Source organism: Urocitellus parryii, chromosome 6 (genome assembly GCF_045843805.1).
Source record: "Urocitellus parryii isolate mUroPar1 chromosome 6, mUroPar1.hap1, whole genome shotgun sequence".
NCBI lineage: Eukaryota > Metazoa > Chordata > Mammalia > Rodentia > Sciuridae > Urocitellus > Urocitellus parryii.
The window spans coordinates 168,751,292-168,769,868 of NC_135536.1; the positions used below are offsets into that span (position 1 = coordinate 168,751,292).

Here is an 18,577-nt window from a genome sequence, read left to right on the forward strand (position 1 = left end):
GAAAATACTTGAGTTAACTTACACTGAGAGAGGATGGAAGCAGTTGTTGTAAGATGTTGGATAAGAGCAGCTAGAAGAAAAACCAGTCCAGCTGGAGCTGGAGCTGCTAAAGGCCAATTGCACTGGGCAATCAGTGGTGGCAGAGTGGCAGTCCCCTTAGGAACAAGCTGAACTGTTTTAATGGGGCCCACCTCACATGAGATAGCTTCCACCTGGAGGCTGCTAATCAGACACCTGACTGTAGGGATGTGACATAAAGGGAAATGTGATTTAACTGTGAACTCACAGCAAATAAATCTAATTCCAAGGATTTACTTAAAAACAGTCATATCCCAGCAGCTTGGGAGGCTGAGGCAGAGGATCACAAACTCAAAGCTAGCATCAGCTACTCAGCAAGGCCCTAAGCAACTTAGCGAAAACTTGTCTTAAAATAAAAAATTTAAAAAGGTGCTGAGGATATAGCTCAGTTGGTAGAGTGCTTGCCTCACATGCACAAGGCCCTGGGTTCAATCCCCAGCATCACAAAAAAGGGGAGGGGCTGTGGAAAAAAGTGGGGATGGTGCTGGGGATATGGCTCAGTTAAGTGTCCCTGGTTTCAATCCCTGGTACCAAAAAAAACCAACCAAACAAACAAAAAACCCCAGTCATATCTATTAATGCTTTCAAGATTCACTGTAAACAACAGTTAGTATTCATTTCATGTAATTAAAATCTTTCCTATTTTTGTACAAATACATACATTCAGTACATATTTAATTCTTAAGTAATTTTTAAATGCTATTATTTTAATCATGTATAAATACACTCTTAGAAAGAAAAGTGCACCCTCAACATTTCTCACCTCCTCTTACGAGTTATTACTCATTCTCAATTCCACCTCTGGAAGTACAGGCTAATGTTGCATGTGCCACAGGGCTATATCTGCCACTACAGAAACTCATAAAAATTGTGACCCTTTTAAATTCCTGCATGGACTATTAATTTAATGCTCTAAAATATTTTTCTGAAATTATTAATAAATTAATAAACCTAACTAACCTGACTTCTAAACACCTCTACCATCTGGAAATATGTTTTCTATACATTTTTAGGAAGATCATTTGTTAGTCATTAGGCTTCAACATATTTTCTGCTAAAATCTACTAAATTGCTAATACTCAAAATACAGCAATATAGTATTCAAGTTTGACTACATTAATGAGGATATTCATTCACCAAATATGTCGGGTAAGAGACCCACTGCAATATTGTTTATAAGAGTAAAAATGTCGGAGGTAACTTAAACATCCATTGGCAAGCATCACATTAACTACATGTGGCTAAGTCATACAATGGAAAACCATGAAGCTCCTAAATTGAGCAATCTACATGTGCTAACATAGCAAGGGGCCTTGATAAAGCACTAAAAGAAAAGAGCAAGATACAAGATGGTAGAGTGGTAAAATTCCATTTGTAGTTTTGTTTGTTTGTTTGTTTTTAAGAGATGTGTGTGCTATTTGTGTGTGTAAAATTGTGTGCAGGTATACATGTGCCTAGGTATATATGTCCATGTATGTGTTTATATATATATATATATATATATATATATATATATATATATACATGCTTATAATTGCATGGAAAATACCTGGGTGCTTTGTTTTTGGCTTTTTGGCAGTCCTTGGGATTGAATCCAGGGCTTGTATGAGCTAGACAAGTGCTCTACCACTGACCTATACCCCCATCCCACATGGGAAATATCTGGAAGGATATATAGAACTTATATAATGATTACTTCTAGGAAAAAGCATTGAGGAGATCCAGGACTTCAATATTTCATTTCTTTCTCTTCTGTTCTATTTATAACTTTTAATAAATAGTCCTGACAAAGGAATGTAAGTGGTACTTCTTTCCCAAGAATTCATTTAGCAAACTAGGAGCATTCCACAGAAATAGGACTCTGTAACTTATGAAACTGTTTTAAAGGACTGGGATGGGTATTATTGTCAGAAATATTCTCAGAAGTGAGGAGTCTATACTGTATTTCCCAAATTTTATTTTTTTTAATGAAAGTGATTCTGAATTACAATTCAAGTATAATCAAACATAGCCAAGAGCAGCACTGAGCCTAGCATAGGAGGGGAATGATGCAAAGGTTGATCACAGAGAGGCACAGCCCTGCAGGGCTTCAGCTGGAAGCACTGAATATAATCCTAGCACACAGTTACTAGGTAACTGATTTCTAAGCCAGAGTGTGTTCATGAATAAAATGAGAATTCAAGGCAGAAAATTATAGGTAAAGGTTACAAGACCATTCACTCAAGTGCTAAAATCAGGTCTTTTGTGGAGAGACACAAGAAGTGGTATTCTAGTGAAGAGGGTGGCAGCCCTCACTGCCACCACTCCAAACCTCCTACACACTCTCTGGGTGCACAGAAACAAAACCACAGAATGTAAATACAAAATGTTGGTGTCTTAACTGATCTGCATGCCATGGGCAGACAAGATGGCTAAAGCCAACTCTGCCATCATTCTGCAACAACATGGTGATGCTGAATTTCTGTCCATGGCCAGAATTTCTGTCTATGGTCAGGAGCTACTGAGACAGCACTGTGAGCCTCTGCCACTTCTTTCAAAATTCTATTGCTTGGTTTCTTTCAAGCTATTCCTAATTCTTTCAAAAGTTGGGAGGCAGTTTATCAAAACCTCATGTTTCATTGGTAAAAGTAGAAATGAACAAAATGGCTTTTATTGAAGATAATCCACTTTCTCACTGTAATCTCACAAAGAGATCATGCCCCAATACGCTTATTTTAAGTTGAAAATGCATTTAATAACTCAAATTCAGAAGGTTAAGGATGTATGTTTTCTCTCATATGAGGAAGCTAGAGAAGAAAAAGGAAAACAAAGGTGAGGATGGATCTCCTAAAAATCAAAGGGAGATGAACAGAGGAAAGGGTGGGAGGCATGAACAGAGGAGGGAGATGCTGGGGAGTGATACTGACCAAATTATAGTGTTACATTATGTACAACAACAAATCCCAACAATATGTACAATATGTATAATATGTACAATATGTACAAGTATAATGCACCAACTACCTCCTGTGGTTGTGAGGCTAACTGGGAGCTGTGGCTCACTGCCATGCCCAGTGTCACAAGAAAGTACATACCACACATTGCAAGTCTAGGAAAAGATCAAATTTCAAAATTCAAAGTACGGTTTCTCCTGAATGTGTATGACTTTTACACCATCACAAAGTCAAAAAAAAAAATCACAACTAATTCATTGTTAAGTTGGGAACCACTTATATAGGAAAATGATCAGTTCTTCATAACTGTCATAAGGGATTGGGAAAGTGACAAAAACAAATAAGACAAGGAAATGGTCTAATCTTTACCAAGGAGGAAAAAGATGAAACCCACACATTAAGGAGCCCTGAATGTGATTGTTTTGCCAGAGTTTAATAGCATGGAGGTGAGGACTGTTATCTGTGTCACCTCTTATGTGTCCAAGACAGGTGAAAAAAAAAATTGGAGTTCAGATAACTTGCCTAAGTACATTAAGTAAAAAGTGATAAAGCCCTTCCAACTCCAAAGGCCACAGTTTCTCTCCACTCAACAGAACAATGGAGGTTACCAGGCCCAGCCATCAGTCCTACCACCTTAAGCTCATCTCAGCCTGATAACAAATTTAGCAGACAGTTCTAGAATTTACATTGCTATATTGTGAATAATTACTATTTACTTATGTATTTGTACTAGGGATTGACTCCAAGGTTGGAGATATAGCTCAGTGATAAAATACCCCTAGATTCAATGCCTGGGGGAGGGGTGGACAAAGGGACCATATTCATCTTTACTGCAGCATCATGACTGTTAGACCAAGAGTTGGGCAGGCAGTACAACTCTCCTAGACAAGATTATCTTTTTTTTTTTTTCTTCTGAAAAGAGAGTGAGAGAGGAGAGAGAGAGAGAGAGAAAGAGAGAGAGAGAGAGAGAGAGGGAATTTTTTAATATTTATTCTTTAGTTCTCGGCGGACACAACATCTTTGTTGGTATGTGGTGCTGAGGATCGAACCCGGGCCACACGCATGCCAGGCGAGTGCGCTACCGCTTGAGCCACATCCCCAGCCCTAGACAAGATTATCTTCTGGGAGGTAAAAAGGATATTTGGGTTAGTGTTGTCAGATTTGGGGAGTATTTTTTTTGTACCACTGGGGATCAAACCCAGGGCCTTGGACATGCTAGGCAAACACTCTACCACTGAGCTATATTCCCAGCCTGATTTTTTTATTTTTCCTCAGCTCATCACTATGGACTGTTATCAGGACTCCTCTTCCTGACATCCACCAAGAAGTCCTGGGCAAAGCAAAGGCTTTATTTCACTACCAGCAGACAATTCCCTGTTTCATAAGCAAATTGCAGTGGAGTCTGAATATGTAGAATCTCTTTGGTTGTCTCTCCCCAACACCACCTTCTCCCCACTCCACCCCTACAACAGGAGCACCGCATGTAAAGCTGAAAGAGATCCCGCATCTTAAAGTAAATTCCTGTCTTGGGGAATATGCACAAGTTTCCATGCCAGTCTCAAATGTATGGGGCACTGGCATACATGGTTAGGTGACAAAAATAGCAGGTGGCCACTTTGCCAAGTGCAAGTTCTGCAATGGAATTCTTGAGGTACACACTATTTTAGGCCATAATTTAAATGTTCTCATATAGTTACAAATCAGCTCTGAGATAATGAAAGATCACAAGATATAGCAGACCCTGAACAAACAAAACTGACCTATAGGGACTATAAGGTCATATAAAAAATATACAGGAACTATATTCTTTTTACCTCTAGCTACACGAATGTTTTACACTAATTATATTGATCCAGCCACAAGAGTAGGCAACTTCCCCTTTGAAGAGTCAGGACCCAGGCCTCCAAATCCCAAACAGCAAGCCCACTCACCTGCTCTTTTCTCATTTCTGTTTTATTCCTTTAACTGTTAAACTCAAGGGCTAGGTTTCTGGTGACTCCCCTAAAACCACACACCTCCATGTTTGAAGCAAATTCCCACCAATCCAAAAGTTTTTATTTTATCAGAGTCTCATAATGATCTGCAATCACACAAGGTGAAGATCAAATGTCTTCAAAAGGCAATCTGGTCTTCAAAAAGACCATATTAAAATATGGGTGAGAATAAAACTAGGATGGGGAGAAGGTAATCAGGACTGGGAATCAAGCCGGATGAGAGCCAGAGCAAAATGAAACCCTCTTACACTATTCCAAAACTGGCCCTGGTCCTGCAGTGTGAGCAACAGAGAATTCTGAAGCACAGCTATTAGAATAAATCTCCAGAAGCACTGCTGCATATTAGCATATGAGCTTAAAGAAATTGCTTAATCAAGGGGTAGTGTTGCATATAATGGTCTCTGACAAAGCTCTAGAGACTTAGACTGCTTAATTCTACCATGTCCTTATAGCTTTAAACTAGCTGAGCCTCAGTTTTGTCCACTGTGAAATGGGGATAAAACAGTATCTTTCCCTTTACTTTCTGAAGGTTTATGAGAGATAATGCCTAGTAGATATTTAATAATGTCAAAAATCATGATTACTATTATCAGGTGATTTAATAATCCCTTTGTAATAATTTTTATGACTTTTGCAGTAAATACTAAAGGAGATTTATTATGATCTCTAAGCTAACTCTTCTATTTCAGAATCTTGTGGCCACATGTTTTTAAAGTATGTTCTTAGTTCTGCTACCAGTAATAATGTTACCAGCTACCTAGGCATCCCTTTGGCCAGTCAAGTTGATCCATAATACTAAGCATCACAATTTTTCTTATATTCTATTTTATGTAGATATGACATGAGGTCTACAGTGATTTGGATATTTCTAAGATCAAAGGACATAATGACAAAGTGGTTTTCCAACCTCTACAACAATAACACTACCCAAGAATGTCTTATATATAAATATGTATGGTGCTTTTCACTTTTCTCAATGCTTTCATAACTCTTTAAATTAATTAACTGATTAATCAATTTGTACATACTCCTATTTTTTCCCATCAGGACTGAAGGTGGCTTTAAGGATTCACAGAAGTCTACAAGATGATTAAAATAGAGTCTAGAGAAAGAAACAAGGACTGAAAATCCCTGGGCAAGAGGAAGAAAAGATATTTCTCATTTTCATAGAGCAAAAAATGGACATAGTCACTAAATAATTTTCTGAAGTTACATGACGTTAAATGCTAACAATGACTTTATACTAAGGCAAGCCCTTAAAATGATATCCTGGGAATTTAAAGTATTGAGAAATTGACTTAAAAAAAAAAGATGAAGTCAAAGAGACTACCATCCAGAATAAAGTGGGGATGGAGAAATGAGGATTCTTCTAAGGACCTCCCTAGGAGAAGTCCTAGGAGCTGGATGTGGATATAGCCTGGGAGTTAGTGACGACAGCAACAGTGAGGGCTGCTAACATGGACCAAACTTATGAAGTACCAGGTACCATTCCAAGCACTTTCTAAGCATTACCTCATTTCATATTCACCATAGTGCCTTATGATGTATGTTCTATATTTAAGTTTTACAAATGAAGAAAATGAGGCCCAGAAAAATAAGTCAGTTAGTGAGTAACAGGTTTGGCCTGTTCAGGAGTCTGACTCCTGAACCCATTCCTAACCTATTGTCTCCAGAAATCAACTGCAGACAGAAGCCACCAATAGGAAAGTAGGGCTTGAAGGACAAGGACGTCCTTTTGCAAAGCTGAGAAGGTGAGAAGAGCGGGGGGCATGGTGGGAGGGTCAAGGGACTTGCAAGGAAAAATAAGAACTCAGCTCTAAAATAAGGGAAGTTGGAGTCTAAATCCTCATGCTGGAAAAGGCATTTATTTGGATCCTAGCAGTAGTCAGCTTGGCAGAAGCAATTCCTTGAAGAAGTACCCTATCACAGGGGTAAGGACTCTAACTTGTTTCCAAACAAACCTTGTGTGTAAGATAGAATAATAGGATAATAATAATAATGATAATTTTTAAAACTAGCATTTGCTTTTTTGTATGGTAAGTTTACAGCCATCATTCAATTCAATAAGTATTAACTGAATACATACTAGGTACCAGGCTACAAGGCACAGTAATTTTGAACACAAAACCTTTTCATGAAGACTTGGTATAACTTCCATAGCATATTAAATACTTATCAAATATTAAGAAATTTCTAAATTAAAATAGAGCACATATCCTAATTCTCCCATCTCTGGGATACAAGTGGATACCAATCTCATAGGAATTCCTGTTACAATGTTCTAAAAAATTACTGTGTTTTGTACAGGGTCCTCTCCTCCTCCTCATAACTTTAGGAAACACTGCCACCTTCTATAGTAGCCCTGTCCTGTGCAACTTTGAGCTGTGGCTTCTTCTCTTATTTACCTTTGTGAAGGAGGCAATAAAGCTGTATGACAAATATTTCCAATCCTCCCCTCTCCAGCCATTGTCAGGATTGTACTTCCTCGTTCCTTTATGGAAATGGAACCATGTAAATAGTTCTGGGCAATGAACTGTGAATAGAATCAATACCTGACGCTTGTCATTTCTAGGGCAGATAATTTAATTGCCCATGTAAAGCCCCCTAGAGTTCTCATTTCCCCTCTACGTGGCCATAACAACATTTGGGATGGTGGCTGCTACATCCCTAAGTGATTAGCCCTTCTTCAGTCCTGGGTTCAATACCTGGAACCAAAAAAAAAAAAAAAAAAACACTGCATCAATGCCCTCATCCCTTGAGTCTGAGCTGGCCTGTGACTGCTTTGACCTATAGAAGACATGAAAAGAAGGGCGGGCCTTTAAGAGGACTGCCAATTTCTGCTTTCCTTCTCTTAGAAGACTCACTCAGGATTTTCCCCTTCCGAATTCAGCTGCCATATTGTTAGAAGCCTGAGCCTCATGGGTACGGAGAAGCCATGGGTGGCTGCTCCATTTGACAGTCCAACTGGGCTCCATAGATGGCCAACAGCAACTGTCAGCCATGTGAATGAGCAGTTTGAATTTCCCAGACCATTCAACACCCAGCTGACTGTAGCTCAACATCATATGGAGCATAAACACCACCCAACTGAATCAAGTCGACCCACAAAATTGTGAGAGATAATACAATGGTGGTTTGAGGCAAAATTAACAGTGTGACTACTACAGGAAGGAAGCAGTGTGCATCATCCTTAAGATGTAAACAGACTTATATCTTTCATTCCTCTCTACCTCTTTCCTTCTCTCTCTCCCTTCCTGCCTCCTTCTTTCCTTATTTTTCCTTCTTTCATCAAGAAGGGTAGCTTTAGCTAGGCATGGTGGCACATGCCTGTAACCCCAGTGACTTGTAGGCAGAGGCAGGAAGATCACAAGTTCAACGTCAGCCTCAGTAATTTAGGCCCTCAGCAGCTTAATGAGACCCTGTGTCAAAATTAGAAGTAAAAAGGGTTAGAGATATGGTTCAGTGGTAGAGCATCCCTGGGTTCAATCCCAGGTATTAAAAAAAAAAAAAGGTAATTTTAAGCTACATTACACACTGTTAGACAAATAAAGAATAAAGTTTCCTGTCATTACGGGAGTAAAATATAGAATCCACAGCTCTGTTTCTGTTTTTCTTCCTAGTTGTTTTCACTATGCTGAGAGACATTTGATAAATCTTCTCATTTTTCTGTCTAGTTGCAAACAACTTCAACCTCTCATGCCCGTTGAAGGTTGAGTTAATATTTGAAAAGTGATATGCAGCCAGATGCAGTGGTGTATGCCTGAAATCCCAGGGACTCAGGAGACTACGGTGGGAGAATGAAAAGTTGAAGGCCAGCCTTGGCAATTTCATAAGACCCTTGGCATCCCTGTAATCCTAGCGGCTTGGAAGGCTGAGGCAGCAACTCAGTGAGACCCTGTCTCTGAATAAAATATATATTAAAAAAAAAAAAGGGCTGGGGATGTGGCTCAGTGGTTAAGCATGCCCCCCCCCCAATCCAAAACCAGGTTCAAAAAAAAAAAAGGATTATTTGTAAAGACTACATAGGAACACCTTTCAAATACAAATAAAAATATTTTGTAAATGAGAAACATATCTTGACAAGTACACAAAATTTATGCAATGACAAGTTTATATGAGAATAGGATTATATAATTTGCCTACAATTATATGCAACATCAGCAGAAAATACTGTTGAGGTATTGGTTCCAAGACCAACACCCCCCACACCCCTTATGGATACCCAAATCCTCAGGTGCCAAGTCCCTTATATAAAATGGCATAGGATTTGCATATAATCTAAGCAATCCTCCCATGTACTCTAAATAATCTCTAGATTACTTATAATACTTAATACAATGTAAATACTATGTTAGTAGTTGTCATATTATTTAGAAAACAATGACAAGAAAAATAAGTCTGTATATGTTCAGTTCCAACACAATTTAAAAAAAAAAAAATATTTTCAAACTAGGCACTGTGGCGCATGCCTGTAATCCCAGTGGCTCGAGAGGCTGAGGCAGGAAGGTCATGAGTTCAAAGCCAGCCTCAGCAAAAGCAAGATGCTAAGCAACTCAATGAGACCCTGCGGATGTGGCTCAGTGGTTGAGTGCCCCCTGAGTTCAATCCCTGGTATCAAAAAAAAAAAAAAAACCAACTTTTTTTCAATCCACAGTTGGTTAAATTCACATATGTGAAACCCACACATACAGAGGGCCAGCCATAACTAATGGCAAATGCTTGAAAGTATTTCTATAGATACTTTGGGTCAGTGTTAGTCAGAATTTCTGAAGTTCTGTCCCAGTACAAATCCTTTATCTATCTACCTACCTATCTACCTTTCTATCTGTCTCATTCTAAGCAACATAAAGGAATTTAACCAAGAAGTGCAGACCAGAAACCAATGCTAGCAGCATTACTAGTTATAACAACAGCAGTAACGACAGCTAGCCTTTACTATGTGTACCGTGCTATCTGGGTGTCTCACTGAAAGCAATGAAACAGGCAATATTATCAATCTCGTTCTACAGATGAAGAAATTGAGTAAAGCAAAATGTAGCAACTTGCCCAAAGTCAGAAAGCTAATCGGTACAGAATCAAGGGCAAATTCAAGTTCAGACAAAACTGAAAATAAAAATATGGACTATGTTTTGTTTTGTTTTGTTAAGTAAGGGGAACATTTAAAACCAAAAGGAAACCAGATGGTGGCGGGAAGCAGAAGGATCACAAGTTCAAGCAACTTAGCAAGACCTTGTCTCAAAATGAAAAGGTGACACGGCTCAGTGATAGAGCACCCTGCATTCAATCCCCAGTACTGACATAACTTTCCTATGAATATATGAAAACACAACCAGTTTCATTGTATGTACATCATGTACAACCTCAAGAATGGGATCCTAATTAGAATAAGTTATACTCCATGTATATATAATCTGTCAAAATACACTCTACTGTCATGTATATCTAAAAAGAACAAATAAAATTTTTAAAAAACAGATATAAGCCCTCATATATATGGTCAAATGATCTTTGACAAGGATGTCAAGACTACTCAATGAAGAAAGGAAATGGTGCTGGGAAACTGGATATCCATATGCAAAAGAATAAAGTTGACCCTTTATCTTATACCATGTACCAAAATTAACTCAAAAAAAAAAAAAAATTAAAGACCTGGGGCTGGGGTTTTGGCTCAGGGGTAGAGCACTTGTCTAGCATGTGTGAGGCATTGTGTTTGATTCTCAGCACCAAATATAAATAAATTAAATAAAGACCTATTGATAACTAAAAGAAAAATATTTTTTTTTAAAAATTAAAGACTTAAACAAAAACCCAAAACTATAAAACTCCTAAAAGAAGATACAGGGGTTCCCTTCATGATGTTGGAACTGGCAATGATTTCTTGGAAATGATAACAAAAGCACAGGCAACAAAAGCAAAACCAGACAAATGAGATTACAAAACTTAACTTTTACATATCAAAAGACACAACAGATCGAAAGGGAGAAAAAAAAAATTTTTAAGGTGGACACAATATCTTTATTTTTATCTTTATGTGGTGCCAAGAACCGAACCCAGTGCCTCACGCATGCTAGGCGGGCGCACTACCACTTGAGCCACATCCCCAGCTGGGGAGAAAATATTTGCAGGTCATATATTTGATTGGGGGTTAATAACTAGAATATATAAAGAATTCCTACAATTCAACAATAAAAAAATCATATAACTCAGTTTTTTTAAACAGCAAAGGACTTCACCATTAAAAAATAGAAAATAAGTAGTGAAGTGAGGATGTGGAAAAACTGAACTAGGCGTTGTTTTATAAAACTGGATTGCATAAATCTGGGGGGAGTTGAGTTATATGTTCTAGATAATAGTCCTTTGTCAGATATGGAATTTGTAAATATTTTCTCCCAATCCATAACTTCTCATTCTTGTCATGTGAGCTTTTACAAAGTAAAAGTCTTTAATTTGAAAAGGCCAGATTAACTAATTTTTGACTACTGTGTTTTTTTAGTTTGATCATTTCCATCTGTTTCTTTCTATAACTTACTTCTTTGCAGATTTTGTATTTTTTTTTCATGTTTCAAGAGAATTTATAATTGATTGCTGAAGCATTTTTACAGTGCCTGCTATAAATGCCTTGCCATAGTCCATCTGATTCCTCTCAGTGTTGGCCTCTATGACTGTGTTTTTACACTCAAATTGTGATTTTTCAGTTCTTGGTGTGACGGTGATCTTTGGTTGTACCCTGAACATTTCCAACTATGAGGTTTACAGAGTATGGGTCCTATGTAAACCCTTTACTTGGGCTGCTAGTCATCCTGTTTAGGTTTAGTACACAGGTCCTAGCCTACTTTTGAGGGATGTAGTTTCAATGACAATTAAATTTTCTGAGTATCTGATGTTTATTTTGGTTCGCTTGATTTATCTGGCACAGTAGGGTACTGGTGCCACCTGAAGTCATTTATCTAGATGTGGCCTCCAGGCCTTAGCTTCAAGGTCTGGGTATCTCTTAGTGGGGAAAGAAGATCTCAAGCCCCCTGAGAGTGAAGGCTCTCCTAGACCAGGCTGCTTTTTGGGCTGGGGTTCCCTTTGCCTGTGTCCCTGACTGCCCCAGTGTGTGTGGTTAGAGAATAGGAATCTCAGGTCCTGAAGACAAAGAGACCTGCTAGGCTGGATCATTTGTTGTTTAGAAAAATCCTCTTTTTAAAAATCCTCTGTTTTAAAAAATCCTCTTTTGTGTCTACTAGTCACTAAGGTATCGCTTAGCAGGGGAAGGATGTTTTAGGCCCAGCAGAGAAAAGTGCTTCCCTTGGCCACTGGATCCCCCTTGCTGGGTGCTAGGCTTTCTGAGTGATAGGTAGACAGCCAGTCAGTCCTAGGGAGAAACAAACCTCCTGGGACACCTTCTTGTTGTCAGATTGCCAGTCAGGAAGCACAAGGTCTGGGTCACCTTCTTCAGTTGGATAAGAGGGCACAGACATCTTGCTGCTATTTTGTTCCTCTAGTCCTAGGGCCCAAACCAATTCATTTTCTTTACTCTTTTTTTTTGTGGGGGAGGGGGGGTAGGGGCAGTGCTAGAAATTGAACCTAGGGCCTCTTACATGCTAATCAAGCACTCTACTACTGAGCTGAATCCCCAGCCCTCACCTTCTTCTTATCATATCTCCCTTGGTTGCCTCTTGCATTTCAAGTTGTTTATAGTTATACTTAGCAGGGAAAAGCAAGGTCCATGCTATTTTGTTGGGTTAGAAGTCCCAAGAGTTTTTAAATTGCATGATTGCCCTTAAATGATATTGTAATTTCATCAAAGAAGGAGAAACTTAAAATTCCTTTGGTCTTGTCAAAATAACAACAACAACAAAACAAACAACAATTTTAAAAAACCCACAACTTTTACTTTAACTTGGCAAATGTACAAATAAAAATCAGACATCATTATCTATACTTTGCATCCTAGTCTGCAATCAACCAAACAGAATAAATGAAAAGGTCTCTTCAAATCATAGAACACATGCACAATGAATATACCTAATAGTGGTGACCTTAAGAGAAATTAGCTTCTTAGATTTCAGTGAAGTAAAGTAAACTCTAACAACTTTTAATTTTACCTCTAGTAGGCACAGAACTCTGCAAAGAATAAATGTCAAAGGTCTACCATCTAGTACATTTAAATTCCTTTTCTTTGTAAGGTTCAGGAATGTGCAACAAGTAGCCACTAGAGGGCAACAGATTCAAACACTGCCTTATGGCAAGAAAGCCAGGCCCTATCTCCACAGATACTGTTTAGAAATTATTGACTGAAAACACAGCATATTATTTGAACCAATTTCCCCCAAAACTCTACTTCTAAAATGGAATTGGCCAGTAAGTAACTTCCTTATATTTGTATTTGTTTAAAATCTCTAATATTTTTCAAGATCTTTGTGAAAGAAGATTCTGTATATTGAATATATTGTATAAAATATATACAATATACAATACATATACAATATATAGTATAAAATACATATTGTATAAAATGAATATTTATATAAAATCAGGGGTATAGTGAATAAAAATATGAATATATTGTATAAAAATGGGAACGTTTCTATTTTGTTTGATTTTTAGAATTTACTTAAATTTTCACCTCAATTGTATTTTTTTTTTTTTTTGGCGGAAGTGCCGGGGGAATGAACTCAGGGACACTCAACCACTGAGCCACATCCCCAGCCCTATTTTGTACTGTATTTAGAAACAGGGTCTCACTGAGTTGCTTACTGCCTTGCTTTTGCCGAAGCTGGCTTTGGACTCATGATCCTCCTGTCTCAGCCTCCTGAGTTGCAGGGATTACAGGCACGTGCCACTACACCCAGCTTGTATTATTTTTTATTTAGGAAAAAACTCACAGTGCTATGAAATGTGATAAGAATAGTTAAGAAAGTAGGTCTTTTTTAAAAAAGATTTTTTTAAAGATGGACACAATATCTTTATTTTATTTTATTTATTTTTATGTGGTGCTGAGGATTGAACCCAGTGCCTCATATTCGCAAGGCAAGTGCTCTGCCACTGAGCTATAAGCCCAGCCCCAGAAAAAAAAAAAAAAAAAAAAAAAAAAGCCCAGCCCCAAGTAGGTTTAATAGCAATCTTTCTGCATATCCTTAAAGCCATAACCTCACACATTGTGACTAGAGAAATTCTGCAGAATAAATAAATAATCCACTAGGAATATACATACTTTCTTCATGAACAGGAAGTAGAGGAAAATTTTACTCTCAGGAGCACTGTCTCTACTTACAGTTGTTCATTTTCCTATTTTCTTTTCACAGAAAAAAGGCAGGGGCCAGTTTGGGCTAGTCCAGACTTTCTAAATAAGACTTTTATATAAATAAGAGTTAAACAATTAAGCAGGGCCTATAGTAATATTTAGTTTTTAACTCAAAAACTTTTTCACATACCATTCTATACAAATACAGCTGAAATTTGCTGATGAAGTTACAAATTGATGAGAAGACCTGTGATAAATGTTATTTATCTATTTAAAAATCTTTTTTGAATTTCTTTTTAATTTTAATATTTATTTTTTTTTAGTTATCGGCAGACACAACATCTTTGTTTGTATGTGGTGCTGAGGATCGAACCCGGGCCGCATGCATGTCAGGCAAGCGCGCTACTGCTTGAGCCACATCCCCAGCCCTAAAATCTTATCAAATTTCATTTATATGTGTTTTTCGTTTATTCAGTCCACCAGCCTTTACTGAACACCTATTACACACCAAACACTGTCCCCTTATTCTCTACTCACACACCAGGGTCTGGGTTTGGCAGAAGGCAGTTGTAGGCAATGTGTGATCAGAATTGGCAGAAAGCAAAACATGAATCCTGCCAGTCAAGCATGGGGAACCCAGGAATGAATAAAGCACTTACCCTGAGGAATTATGTTCCAATAAACTGGGTTTTGTAACTTCAAGTATGTCAGTACCCAGCTACGAAAAACTCCAGGGAACAAAAGGGCAGCCACTCAGAAAAAAAAGAGAGCAACTTCAAAGGGCAAAAGGAAGAATAAAAACAGTTCTAGAGCCACAAGCCAGGTGCTGTGGTATATGCCTATAATCCCAGCGACTCGGGAGTCTGAGGCAGGAGGATCACAAGTTCAAGGCTACCCTGGGCAGCTTTAGCAACCTCCTCAGCAACTTAGTGAGGCCCTGTCTCAAAATAAAAAGCAAAAAAGACTAGGGATGTAACTCAGTGTAAAGAGCCCCTGGGTTCAATTCCCTCCAAATAAATAAATACAAAGGTTTTGGAGCCAGATGAAAAATTCCTTTTGAGTAGAAAAAGGTTTCATTCATTGCCACAGAGTTCAAATTCCTATTTTCTTTCCTAGGTTTTAACAAAAGTTGAATCCTACCTGGTGTGGAACTGAACTGGGAAGGCAATGCCTTCTCTCCAATTAGTCTGCAAGTTAGAGCTTCTTCCACAGTGGAAAGATTAGAGGTTGAGAGTTCTGTGGACAGTGGATGCAAGGCTGGTCAACTGAGCCAGGAGGCATGGTGGCCCCTGAGAGGGTACTGATATCACTTTAAAGATATTCAGAGTGAGCAAAAAAGAGCCAGCAGGGAACTGAAGAGGTATCTGCAAATGTTTTAAAGTTTATTGCTGAATACATAGTACACAAGTATACCCAATGTTTACATTTCTTTAAAGTCCTTCCTTTGAAGTCGGCCTGACCAGACTGAGTCTCAGCTTTCTACCACTCTTGGGTAATATATTAATATGTAACCAACCTCTCTAAGGCTCTATTTCCTCATGGGAAAGATGGAAATCATAACAGTATTTACTTCTTGGGAGTGGCTGTAGACTCAAAGGGGACAATGCCTATAAAATGCATTTGGCACAGTGTCCGCAGTGAATGTGTACAATGACTGAGAAATGATCAATATTTCAGTCTTCCCTTAATTACAGATGGTCTTGTTTGTCCTATAGACATGTAATAATGAATTTTTAAACTAGGGGTGGTGTCTGTCTGGCTACTGTAATCAAGTTGTTTTCTCATATTTTAAAAAGATACAGCTGAGTGACAAGTCACGGGTGAATGTTCACTTGGAGAAGCCTTTGAGGAAAGCTATTGGGTCAGACCATGATGTCACTGCTGTAGACGTGGACTCTACAGATAATTGCCCTGCAGCTATGACTGGTGACAGAAGCGCAAGGAACCTGTTTTTCAACTCGGTTAGGATTTCTTTTAAATAAAACCATAATTGCAGTCAAGGTACACAGAAGTAAACAAGTCTCTCTTTCAGAGCAGGTGTCCTTGAAATTCAAAAGTGAGGAGCAATGAATTATGTCACAGATGGAGAGTAGCATTCTTTCTTTTCATTTATTTAGAGAAATACTTTATTAGCAAGTAGTATTCTTGAATTTTTAAAAATAGTTTTTCTCTAAACTATTACCATCTCCAATGACTATCTGATGTGAACTACAATTTAGCAGTCTAAAACAGAGAACTGCCAGGTGTGGTGGTGCATGCCTGTAATTCTAGCAACTGGGGGTGCTGAGGCAGGAGAACTGCAAGTTCAAGCCGAGCCTCAACAATTTAGTGAATCCCTAAGCAAACTAGTGAGACTCTGTTTCAAAACAAAATTTTTAAAAAGGCTAAGGATGTGGCTCAGTGGTCAAGGGCACCTGGGTTAAGTCGAAAGAAAGAAAGAAAGAAAGAAAAGAGAGAAAGAAAGAAAGAAAATTAAATAGAGAACTATATTGTTTTTTACTTAAAAAGGGGGTGGGGGTGGGGGAGGGCATGGTGGTACATGCCTGTAATCCCAATGGCTTGGGAAGCTGAGGCAGAAGGATCCTGAGTTCAAAGCCAGCCTCAGCAGAAGCAATGTGCTAAGCAACTCAGTGAGACTCTGTCTCTAAATAAAATACAAAACAGGGCTGGGGATGTGGCTCAGTGGTCGAGTGCCCCTGAGTTCAATCCGTAGTACCGCCCAAAAATGTGGGGGAGATCAGATTTACATAAATTGTGCACATAGCAGGTTACTCAGGAAATAGGACTTGCCAGTTTGCTGTGACCCTCGGTAATTTTCTTTATTATCCTGAGATTCAGCTTCCACCATGTGGAAAAAGAGAGAATTACTGAAGCTTGGTGGTTCCAAACTCCTTTTGGTCCTGAAGTTTTTCTTTGGATGAATGCTGGCCTGGAAGCCCACACTGTAAACAAGCTAATACAGATATGCACAGGTGGAGAGTCCAGGGCCCCTAAAAGCTTACAACTTTCTCGTAATCCCAAATCTGTATTTCCTAAAGGGCTGTCTAGAGCACCCACCAGGCCAGAAGCTCTAACCGTGTGATGCTCAGTCATATACACTTACGGTTTCTTTCACTACTAGAGCCACACAATTAGGACCCACTATTGTTGCCTTCCACCAGCAGCAGGCAATGTGTTCAGAATCCTGTTTTAGGGGCTGGGGTTGGAGCTCAGTGGTAGAGCGCTTGCCTCACATGCATAAGGTACTGGATTCGATCCTCAGCACCACATAAAAATAAATAAAGATATTGTGTCTATCTACAACTAAAACAATTTAAAAAAAAAAAAGAATCCTGTTTTAGATCTGAAAATTCAGTCTAGACGGTTAAATCTGCGTAACTCAACCTGGGGTAGAAAGAAGGAGGAGGAGGAAGGAGAGGAGGAGGAAGGGGAGGAGGAGGGGAAGGGGAAGAGGAAGAATCCGGGAAGGAGAAGAAAGGGAAGAAGGGAAAGAAGAAATGCAATGCCATACAAAATACCTTAATCTTCTATATAAAACCCATAAATTTAGCATATGATAGGAAATACTCAGTTTTAAGCTCAGTCATGTCTCAAAGAATTGGCTTAATGATTACTGTCCTGTTCTTTCCTTTCTTCATTGCATCTTGGGTCCAGTGTAGAAGATGCTGGATCATTAGCTACTAGATTGGATATCACTGCATATATCTATAAAAAGATGCCTTTAACATTATTTACATGTCCAAAATATACCCTAATTCCTACTTAAAAACAGCAAAAATATAGCCAGAATATTGTAATTATTGGGAAACTTCTAGACTAAGTTTTTGACTCTTAAGAGCTTATAATTGCTTTTATACAGTAATAGAGTTTTATAGAATTACAAAGAGAAACCATATGAATTATATTTATTCATTTTTAAATATTAAATGCCCTGGATGAAATATCTAAAGATAGAGGTTATAAAGGGCTTTTGAAGACTGGGATGTTGACAAATTCCAAAAAAAAAAAAGAACAAAGGGACATTAAACCACTATTTACTTTAAACTTATAGCCGCCCACCAGCTAGGGCCTTTAATCATCAAAGACTTATTGTGTTTAACATTCAAATCTGCTGCACACATTCAACTAATTTCCCCAACACTGTTCTTAGACAGAAGTTCACGTATAAGGAAAGGGTTGAGATTTCCTATATCCGTATTGCAATGTCTAAACAACAACTTCAGAGAAACTGTTTGTCCTGTATTAGAATTCACCTTGGGTGCTCTGCAGGACAAAGGTTCCACAGGCCCTGATAAGCTATGCCACAGAAGCCACCAGGAGCTTATGAAGCCCACAGCAGTATA

The 18,577-nt window shown here is 38.4% G+C and overlaps 1 protein-coding gene across 5 annotated transcripts in view; it reads right to left on the reverse strand.

The window, feature by feature from the left end:
- Shld1 (shieldin complex subunit 1) overlaps positions 1 to 18,577 on the reverse strand; it is a 91,659-nt gene that overhangs the window by 54,215 nt on the left and 18,867 nt on the right. The gene's annotated exons all lie outside the window — the stretch shown is intronic.